We start from the raw sequence: 11453 nt of genomic DNA on the forward strand, positions 1-11453 counted from the left end.
TTTGGGTCACGTGGTCGCTAGTCGTACCTCTCGGCTACGTCAAGGAAACGAATTAGCCATAAAGACCTGGAAAGAAAGCCTACATGGACTGCGCAAGAAAATGTAGAGATTTGAAGCCATGTACAGGTTCGGTAGGTCGAATCCCACTAAACGGACATCGGCTCACACTGCGAATAGTTGACCTCACTTTACCGCCGACACTAATTCTCAGTGCACTGTATATTATCATTTGCAGGGGTTACATGTTAATGATGCTATCCCCAATAAAGTAGTATAATAACGTGACAAGTTAAACAACTGTTTTCATTTCTTGCTGTGTTCGACTCCGGCAGAACCCCATGCGAGAACTTGACATAGTTGAATGCGCGTAAGGTTTCCAGTTTAGTTTGAAATCAAGTTCCATACATATAATTAAAGATTGCTCTGTTGGTTTTAATTGTATGGTTTAAAAGGGTGCGTTTCACTGGAAAAATCCAAGATTGAATTTTTAAATCGAAGATTTTTGCGTTTTTTTTTACTAACTTAAGGTTAATCCAAAATCACTCGGATCATGGTGCATCAAAGGAACCGAAGAATCCACTCTGGACTAGGATGCTGATGCACCATGGCCCGTGTGATCTTGGATTAATCTGTTTATTAAGGTAACAAAAAATCCATGTTGGAATTTGGGAATCAAATCTTGGTTTTCCCAAAGTAACGCACCATTAGTCTTTGCATCGATTAAACATGAGTTCGTAATGTTTAATTTACTATCCTGAAAGTAGTGGAATTTTTAAAATGACCCGACCGTACGATGAGGTCGAACGCTCACGACGATAATCGAAACTTTTTCCGGGCAAAGTCCGATAGGATGTGTTTCGTCAATTTATATGGGCTAAACGTTTCTTACTAGTTCCTGCTTACTTTTGTTTTCGAAAGTGTGTCATCAAAGGCTCTAACTGAGTTCCATGTTCGTCTGGATGAGAGAGATTGGTCCCTATCTTATTAGGGTCCCATTAGTACTTAATGAATTTTAGTATTTTATCATCATTGTAATTTAATATATTTTCCTTATATTGGTTTCGTTATCATTTTTCTCATTTTTATTCTGTAAGAGCATTGAGATTTTTTAATGTAATGCGCTAGAAATAAATTATTATTATTATTATTATTATTATTATTATTATTATCTATAGACGTGAGTGAGCGCAAGATGGAAGTTTTCGAACCAACGGCGTGAGAGCCACGTTTTAAACGCGAGAGCTGGCAGGTATATGCATGTGATCTGTGAACCTCAATCCAAAGGAACCAACGGTTATGTGTTTGATAGTAAACAAAAACTGAAAATTGAATTGAACAGTGTTTGAGCTTTTCGCTAATATCACGCTGATCTCGCATGATTCTTTAACTGGATGTACCACATGTGATCTGTCAAGTTTAGCACAAAGTAGCCAATCGTTTTGAGAACTGAACACGTGTTAAGAGGAAACGTGTTTCAACGGAGCTCTTATTCCACGCTGAATCTGTGCTGAATCTGTGCTGAAACCACTGCATCTGTTGTGTCTTGTCTAGACAAAAGTAACCAATCCAAACGCTTGGTGACAGATTAAAACAAGCCGAAAGAGAACGTATAAATACAGGAAATTCTCTCTTCTCTTGCAATCGATTTTGATAACTGAAGTCAAGTTAGTCCGTAACACGTAGATTGAGCAAACAGAAATGCAAGACATCTTCTCTTTCTCCCTTGTTGCCGTTTTCCTTTTGTTCTTCACACGAACGCACTCGAAGGAACTGCGGTCGAACGATTCGACTTCTACATGTAAGGTAGGTAAGGTCAAAGAGATTCCGTTTCAAACTGAGGTTTGTTTGAAGTAAGAACTCGCTTGTTTTAGCGGGAACTTGCAGTAGATGAGATACATCGATATAGATAGTACTATAGATATACTCAGATGTACTTTCTTTTGGTCAATTCTGTGTTCCCACTTTACATGATTCGTACACAATAATTTTAAGCATCCGCAAAATCAAACTTTTGATTAAATGGTAATCTGTCAACTCAGGTACGGGACCTTTGTACTTTAGGAATAACTGAAATCTTACACAAGTAATAAAAGGTGTGACGAACAGCACTACATTCTTTTCTTTTTTTATATTCAAGAACCTTTTTTATAAGAACGTCGAGGCTGAGATTAACCAAAATTTTAAGAACGTATTAAGAACATTCGTCAGGCTGAGAGTCGATTAAGAACGTTTTTATTTTGCTAACCTCCATGTATTATTTGACAAGCATAAAATAAAGGTACTAAAACATCCACCATGAATAACCAGAAAGGATGTTTATCTAGCAAATAAATGATTTTATGCTCCTTGTGGTCAATGAATCTTTTCAGGCTTCCGGTGAGGTGATAGTAATACGATCTTGCAATTTAACTCCTCGTTATGAGGCGCAGATGAGCTATATTCATCCTTCTTGTCTTAAACATTCAAGGCGAAACCAACTACACTTTTCGCACCCACCCATCCCTGTTTTTCCAATCAAAACTACTATTAGCACACGTTCGGGTATCCCCTCACCTTTGCTGGGAACAGTTTCATTTAAAGTAAGCTCCATCTGAATTGGCATAGATTTTTACTAAAAATAAACGGCCACTTCGGTGGCCAACAGATGGCAGCGTGTGTCACGCAATCTCTCTTCCCAGCAAACCGAACTCAGCCAATACAAGGAGTACGGTTTACAATAAATGAGCTGACTAAATAGTACACGAACTGCTAACGTTTAGCTCAAAGTTAGTGATCGCAGCAATACACCACTTACTTTAGCAAGGTTGAAGATTCTGAAGATTTACGTTAACTTTTGTTTCAACAGCCGGATCCTTATTCTGGAATGCCAGGAATGCCAGGAATGCCTGGAGTGCCAGGAATACCGGGAACTTCAGGTGCGCCGGGTAGAGATGGCTTCAAAGGAGAGAAAGGCAGCATTGGAAAGCGGGGTTCACAAGGCGCTATAGGAATCCCAGGAAAAATTGGTCCACGGGGACCTGAAGGACCCAAAGGGGAGGTGGGGAAGAAAGGAGAAATCGGTGAGATGGGAGCAAAAGGAAGTACGGGTATCCCTGGGAACATTGGCCCACGGGGCCAGAAAGGATCTAAAGGAGAGAGAGGTTCAATAGGAACAAAAGGAGGTGCGGGTATCCCTGGGAACACTGGCACACGGGGCTTAAAAGGAGCTAAAGGAGATAAAGGCTCGATAGGAACCAAAGGGAAGTAACGGTATCCCTGGAAACATTGGCCCCAGGGGTTCAAAAGGGTCCAAGAGAGAAAATGGCATCGGAGCAAAGGGAGAGAAGGGAGATGCAACAAACGTTGACCCAAGACAGAGAGCTAATTGGAAACAGTGCGCATGGCGATCACCTACGGGTATTGACAACGGTAAAATAAAGGTAAGTCATCATATTAGGATGTATAGCTGGTTTTCACATGACGTCCCTAAAATTCGAACTACAAAACTATTGATCTTCCTCAGATTTTACTTAAATGATGTATAAGAGCAGCTGAAAACTAATATTCATACAAATTTTCGCTCCGAATGGGTGTTTGGTTTTGTGATACACTACGCTTCAATTTCTAAGCTTTTGCGTGACGCGGCATTTACCTGACAGCCTAGAGAGCTGTTATGATGGTTAAAAACGTGTCTTATTTCGGGGAACTTAGCTATCTGAACAGTTCATGTCTTAGAAAAAGTATTATTTTAATGTTTTAGAGTTTCTCGAGGGATAAATTCACGTCTTTGTAGCAAAACTCAGTGACAGATGTTTCTGTTGGTTTCCGGCCGCCATGTTGGTGCCCATAGGGATGGGCACCAGCATGGCGTTTCCATACAAATCTCTATAAATTTGGGTAAAAAATTTCTCCGCATATCTCGCATAAGAAAAATTGCTATGACCAGAATTTTGGCGAGAGTCTTTGCATATTTACTTTCTTTCATTTCCCAGATTCTGGACTTTATCTATTGACCGGTTTTGATTTTATTTTGATCTATTTTGAATTGCGTGACACTGAAAACCAGCAATTAAACTTCTTGGCTTACTGACTTGCGGTCAATGAGGAAGTAAAATTCCAGTCATCCAGATACAGGGCATCGTTCTCTTTTTCTATCCCTCTTAATCGTTGTGTCAGTAGAGTTAGGAAGCTTTGTAAAAGCGTTTAAAGCTTATTTCCGTGGTATATGATGGCTGGCGCTGAAAGGTAAAACCAAGTCAGATGTTCGAGCTCAATAAATAATACACTAACTGATGGAAATGACGAAAAACAATAACTACTTGTGTTCTAACTAAAACTACCAGTCTACACTGCAAATGACGAAATTATCCTTTCCCTCAGACTTGTTGATTGATCGATGGCTTTATTCATCGATTTATCAATCGATTGATGGACTGATGGATTAAGTGATTGATTGATTGACTGATAGATAGATTGATTGACTGATAGATTAATTGATTGATTGATTGGTTGATTGATAGGATTGTACCCCACTTATGTAGACTACGAGTAGTCCCTCTTTCGCTTAGTCCGTCGGACGTGACGCGAAAGAAAACCGCGAGAAAAATGTGTGACATGGATTTCTAAGCTTATTAACCGTATCCGATAGAATTCCTCATCTTGATGTTCTATCATAATCGTCTGGCCTGGATGATGTGTTAAAGAAAGTCGCTCGACACTCAGGTAGCGAGGCAAACACATGCCTTGGGAAGTATGTCTTTGTCAATCGAAACTGTCAAAGAACTTGTGAAAAAGAGAATTATCTCGACGGGGTCATCTTTCAATTCAATGATTTTTCAGCGCTCGTCCGTCGGTGTAACTTTAATTCTTATTTCGGGGATTTCAAACGCTGAATTTCAAGCGAGAATTCACATTACGTATTTGAGATATTCAAACGTTGGTGCAGCAGTGTAAATATGTCGTCTGACCGGTTTGGTCACAGGACTTGATTTTTCTTCCGACAAAAAAAACGTATCTGAATCAAAACCGACTGTGTGAAAAATGTGTCGCTAAAATTCGGATCACTGTTGAATTCATGAGCGTATAACATTATATCTGACGGGCATGGATTTCTTGCGCTGCAAGATCATCCAAGTTTGCCGACAACGGAACGTTTCAAGCGAATGTCAGGTTTGCCACATTCAGGAAATTCTGCAAATTTAAGGAGGAAAGATCGAAGGAGGAAGAAACCGAAGGAGGAAGAAACTTCAGAGATAAGATGACTACCGAGTTAGGAGTTGAGTTGAGTTTGAGTTGAGTTTGAGTGGAGTTTGAGTTGAGTTTGAGTTGAGTTTGAGTTGAGTTTGAGTCGAGTTTGAGTTAAGCTTGACTTAAGTTTGAGATACCGTTTTCTATATTTTTCACTAAAACAAGTTTTAAATGAGCGGTCCAGATCACCTTTTACGGAAAATAAGCAGGTAATTTCACCGGTCAGTATACAAAATGCAGATTGCAGACTGCAGACCGGGTACAAAATGCAGACTAGGTACAAAATGCAGACTGCAGACAGTTATTGGAGGCACAATCAAATTACTATAATTTGGTTGAGTGTTGATACATCCTTTTCTTGCACAAAATCGAAAGGTATGTTGAATTCCACCGCAAAGCTCCTTCTATCAGCTGTTTCATTAGCCGGTATATATAGAGCATGAACCGAAATACAAATGTGTCCGTCTGAAAACCGTCTTTGCAAGCCTGGTTTTGCGCGCCTCGGTTTGGGGCCAGCCAGTTTCAAATGAGATTTTAGAAACGCACGACCGAAAGAAAGTGCTACGTTCGTAGTTTTCCAATCACACTTCCCAGGTTCTTAACACGATAGAATGTTAGGAGCTAAGCGCAGACTCGTCATACAAAAATTACTGTGCAAAAATAGTAGCAATGCATGATTAGTTCAGTACCTTGATATATTTAAATTTTTCCAAGACTCCCGGAGTTGCAATCGCCAGGAAATGTACGAAAGCACTCGAAGGTAGGTAAGGTCAAAGTGATTCCGTCACAAACTGGAAACAATGCGCATGGCGATCGCAAACTGATACTGACGACGGTAAAATAAAGGTAAGTCATCATATTAGGATCTATTAAACTTCTTGGCTTATTGACTTGCGGTCTATGAGGAAGTAAAATTCCAGTGCTTCCATTACAGGCCATCTTGCTCTTGCTCTATTCCTCTTGATTGTTGTGTCAGTAGAAGTGGGAAGCTTGGTAAAAGCCTTTGAAGCTTATTTCCGTGGTGTATGATGGCTATAGCGCTGAAATATAAAACCAAGTCAGATGTTCGAGCTTAATGATAATAAAATTCACAAAATGATACACAAACAGGGGGAAATGACGAAAAACAATAACTACTTGTGTAACTAACTATAACGATTAGTCTATACTGCAAATAACTAAATTTTCATTTTCCTCAGACTTGTTGATTGATCGATTGATTGACTGATAGACTGATTGATTGACTGATATATTGATTGATTGACTGATAGATTAATCGATTGATTGATTTATTGACTGATAGATTAATTGATTAATTGATTGATTGAATGATTGATTGATTGATTGATTGATAGGATTGTACCCTACCTATGTAGACTACGAGTAGTCCCTTTTTCGCTTAGTCCGTCGTGCGTGACGCGAAAGAAACAGCGAGAAAAAATGTGTGATGTGAATTTTTAAGCTTAATATACCCTATATAGTAGATTTCCTCATCTTGACGTTCTCTCGGTATCGCCTAGCCAGATGATGCGTTAAACAAAATCGCTCGACACTCAGGTAGCGAAGCAAATACATGCCTTGAGAAGTATGTCTTTGTTAATCGAAACTGCCAAAGAACTTATGAAAAGAAGAATTATGGCGACGGGATCATCTTGCAATTCAACGATTTTTCAGCGCTCGTCTGTCGGTGTAACTTTAAATGTTATTACGGGGATTTCTAACGCAGAATTTCAAGCGAGAGTTGACATTTTGTATTTGAGATATTCAAACGTCGGTGCAGCAGTGTAAATATGTCGTCTGGCTGGTTTGGTCACAGGAGTTGATTTTTCTTCCCACAAAAAACGTATCTGAATCAAAACCGAGTGTGTGAAAAATGTGTCACTAAAATTCAGATCACTGTTGAATTCATGAACGTATAACATTATATCTGACGGGCGTGGATTTCTTGCACCGTAAGATCATCCAAGTTTGCCGATAACGGAACGTTTCAAGCGACTGTCAGGTTTGCAACATTAAGGAAATTCTCCAAATTTAAGGAGGAAAGATTCACCGACTAGAAGAAAACTCAGAGATAAGATGACTACCGAGTTAGGAGTTGAGTTGAGTTTGAGTTGAGTTCGAGTTAAGTTTGAGTTAAGTTTGAGTTAAGCGCGAGTTAAGTTTGAGATACCGTTGTGTATATTTTTCACTAAAACAAGTATTAAATGAACGGTCCAGATCACCTTTTACGGAAAATAAGCAGGTAATTTCACCCGTCAGTACAAAATGCACACTACAGACTGCAGACCGAGTACAAAATGCAAACTGCAGACAGTTATTAGAGGAACAATCAAATTACTTTGTTTTGGTTGAGTGTTGATACACCCTTTTCTTGCGCAAAATCTAAAGGTACGTTCAATTTCACCGCGAAGCTCTTTCCATCAGCTGTTTCAGTTAGCTGGTATATATAGAGCATGAACTGAAATACAAATGTCTCCGTCTGAAAACTCTTTTTGCAAGCCTGGTTTTGCGCACCTCGGCTTGGGGCCAGCCAGTTTCAAATGAAATTTTAGAAACGCACGACAGAAAGAAAGTGCTACGATCTCACTTCGAGAAATTCGAATGCGTAGTTTTCCAATCACACTTCCCAGGGTCTTGGCACGATGGAATGTTAGGGGCTAAGCGCAGACTCGTCATACAGCTGTGCAACAATAGGTGTACATGTACATGTTTATCGACTAGTAGAATAAAAACTATTTGAGTCAGGGAAGAATTAGAAACTAGGAGAGAAAGATGTACATAGCTTAAAGCAGCATTCGACACACGTCTCTGAAACGAAACAAAATTCGTGTCCCAAGCAAAATTCGAACCCGCGTCTCCCTGTGTACTAATCGTACCATCGAGGCAACCATGCCGGATACGTGGTCAACTGATTGATCTGAGTAGATAGAACGCGGCTGATCCAAAATGAAATTCATGATCCATTTTTCCGATCTCATTTTTCATGTTTCTACTGTGTGGGATGATTCATCAACGACAATCAACCATTTCGAGGTCAAGCCCTACGTGTTCTCAGGTCAACAAATTCTGAAATTCCTCCTACAGATATCGTTCCGGCGAGACGCACAACGAAAACTGAAGCGAAACCTTCCTTTATAAATGGCTCTCATACATTTAGTCTCAATAACCGGATTCGAGAGAACAGCGGCAATCGACCCCTCTCATGCATTCTGCATCGTTTTCATTTAATCTTTCAAATGGACGGCAGACAGGCCAAGCTCAGTCAGTTCACTGACTTGTCCTTCGATGATATGATGCCATTGAGCGGCAAAATCACTAACACAATCACATTCCGGTTCAAGGTGGAAAGCTTTAGCAAACAAAACACTTGATAAACTACATTATCTTTTTCTCAGCTCGTGAGCGGGCGGAATTTAACAAATCCTGCAATCTGATTGGTTTCTGGAGAGGGCGGAATTTTCTCATCCGGACCGCCACAGCGGGCGGAATCCGTCGAGTTAGGGCGTTTAAATATTTTTTTTTCCGCCCTGGTAGAGTTGATCTATTTTCGTGAACGAATTGGCGGTACTCGTCAATCTTTCGCCTATTTTACACTTCCATAGTCGATTAATCAACGCAAGGTTCTCTAGTATTCATCTTTAAATGGCAAGTAAAGTCACTGTAAGTAAACTAAATTGAGTTTTTTGAAGTTGTGAGAGTTTGTTTGGCTGTTTGTGGCTGGCCGCTGTAATAGCGCGTAATCCTGCGTGTCTCTCTCTGTACAATTTTAAGTAAAAAATGAGTCAATTTCAGTCGAGTTTACCTCTCCGATCGTTGCTGAATTTGAGAGAATTTCTGTGGAATACACATAACGAATTTCTTCGCTACCTGCTACTCAATTTTACGGTAGAAAAGTCTGATTTCGAGTGATTCACAGCGGCTGACAGAAATTGTTTTTGTAGCACAACTTCAAACTTTGCACGAAATCTCACACCGGGAAAAACGTTTGGAGAACTTAACTGGTGAACTAAATGCAACTAACATAAAGTAGTTCGAAATAAATCTGTTCTTTAATACATCTTTCTTTCTCTAGTATTTGACTCACTCGCTCGTTACATTTTTTTACGAATGGTTTGTAGACAGCGCGTAAGCCAATTCAATGACAAAGTTACGTAAACAAACCCAGTTGTAAGCCAATTAAGATAAACATGTTATTGTCCGGCTTAAGGTCGGTCCGTATAGTGAAAAACTGTGACCTCGGGCTTGAAAATGCTGCCATCAGCCTGCGGCCTCGGGCAGCATTTTCAAGACCTCGGTCACGGTTTTTCACTATACGGACCTCCCAGCCGGCCAATAACATATATTTCTATCCGAAGCCTGTTCGCAGAATCGCAACAACATTACGAACTGCTACACACGATTCCGACCCTTTGATTTGCGTTGGTTTCAAGGATTTCTATTTTCAGATATCGAGATAGACGCAAGACGTAACACTCCTTTTGCGCCCCCAGGATTTCGCGCGGCAACTTTAAATTTTCTTCTCGCGGTTTTCTTTCGCGTCGCGAGCAATGGAGAGACCATATTCGTACACTGGTTTGCTATAAGGATCTTGCTTTTCCGGCCGAAGCGGAATATTCTTATTTTTCTGCCGGTTTTAGGCTGAAAATATTCTTGTGAATATCCTTAGATCATAGCGTACGACCTGATTTCTGTTTTGGAATGTATTTGGTGTCGGGTTGATGTTGAAGTAATTTTGGAGCCAGCCTACGGGCATGAGCCTGATATGACGCACATAACTTATTTCAGAAATGTTACTAGCATCGAACATAAGGCTAGTGCCTTTCTTTTCTTTTTTTTTTTTTTTTTTGCTTTTTGGCTAGTTTTATCTTTTAGAGAAACGAAGAATTTCATACGGTTTGATATAAAAACATATCATTGCATTGTATTTACACATTTTCAAAACACGAGATTATATTCTTTCCAAGATTATATTATTTTGCAATTTTCAGCCTCGATATTCTGATACAATATTTTCTTATAAAAAAAGAGCGTAGTCTGCTATCTATGTGGTATTACAACTTTTGTCTAAACTTCCCTAATTTATGCATGCAATTATTCCTTTGTAAGCTATCTCATTATTCAAACGTCTTTCACTTTTTTTTTTTTTACTATTTCAGGAATGCTCCTTCAACAAGCTGCACGACAATACCGCTCTTAGAGTCTCCTACCAGGGCAACGTTCAAGTCTATTCAGATAGAAAATGCAACAGATGGTATTTTAGGTTTAACGGCAATGAATGTAGTGGTCCCTTGCCGATCGATTCAGTCGTTTACACCGACTGGGCTGGAGGGATTTCTAATATTCACCGTAATCATTTCTTCGAAGGTTATTGTGAAAACCTTGCACGGGGCAGGGTCAGCGTTGAACTCTGGGTAGGCAAGTGTTCTAGGTACACACTGGGTGACGCTTACACAGGATGGAACTCAGTGTCCCGGATTATGATTGAAGAAGTACCGCCATCCCAGTAGTGCTGTTTACACTCATAACTGGGGAAAAAGATAAAATTAAGCGGTATGAGGGATTAGTGTAAGAACTTGATATAAATACAGTTAGATTTAATTATTAGATTTAATAAGGGAAATTCCATATATGCATATGCAAGTTCATATACTGTTTATTATAATTGTTTGCTCGTGATACAGCCGTGATATAACTGTGATATAACTCGTGATATATCTGTTTGCTCGTGATACACATAAAGATGTTACTGATATAATACATCGTAAAATACATTCATTGCAGAACATGAAGAGTTTAATCTGTATCTGATCTTGATTGTTCTCTTTGAAGAAAAGGCGTTGTGCAGTGGCTTAACCTATACTCCATAGATTTTATAGCTACATGTGTTACTAAAATCTTTATTAAAGAAGAAATAACAGACTGAAGGTATACGGAAGTTATGCGATTCTCTTCGCCCTTATTTTACATTCTGTTTGCGCAAAATTGTGCATAGTATTAATACTTTACAAGACAGTGCCTCCTAAATAGATGAAATAAATAAAAAAATAATTTTTTTTTTACTCTTATTTCTGGTTTATTTACAAAGCACGAACCCAAATCTTCGCGCCACTTCGTTTTCCTAAGTTTGCTATCGGTGAAGAAAACACTGAATGATTAAGTTATCTTATTTGCTGTCAATTATTTCTTTAAACTTGCTTTGCCGTGTTCAAATATTTTATTTTCGAATT

General features: G+C 39.3%; 1 pseudogene across 1 annotated transcript; it reads left to right on the forward strand.

Annotated features, from left to right (window-relative positions):
* Positions 1–1661: 1661 nt before the first annotated feature.
* LOC149095671 (uncharacterized) lies at positions 1662–11150 on the forward strand (annotated as a pseudogene). The gene is made up of 3 exons (XR_016204811.1): positions 1662–1803; positions 2846–3419; positions 10383–11150. The product of XR_016204811.1 is annotated as an uncharacterized LOC149095671 (transcript).
* The last annotated feature ends 303 nt before the right edge of the window (positions 11151–11453 follow it).

The sequence above is a fragment of the Orbicella faveolata genome, unplaced genomic scaffold (genome assembly GCF_042242905.1).
Source record: "Orbicella faveolata isolate gen_17 unplaced genomic scaffold, um_ofav_v1 contig_5, whole genome shotgun sequence".
NCBI classification, from domain to species: Eukaryota; Metazoa; Cnidaria; class Anthozoa; order Scleractinia; family Merulinidae; genus Orbicella; species Orbicella faveolata.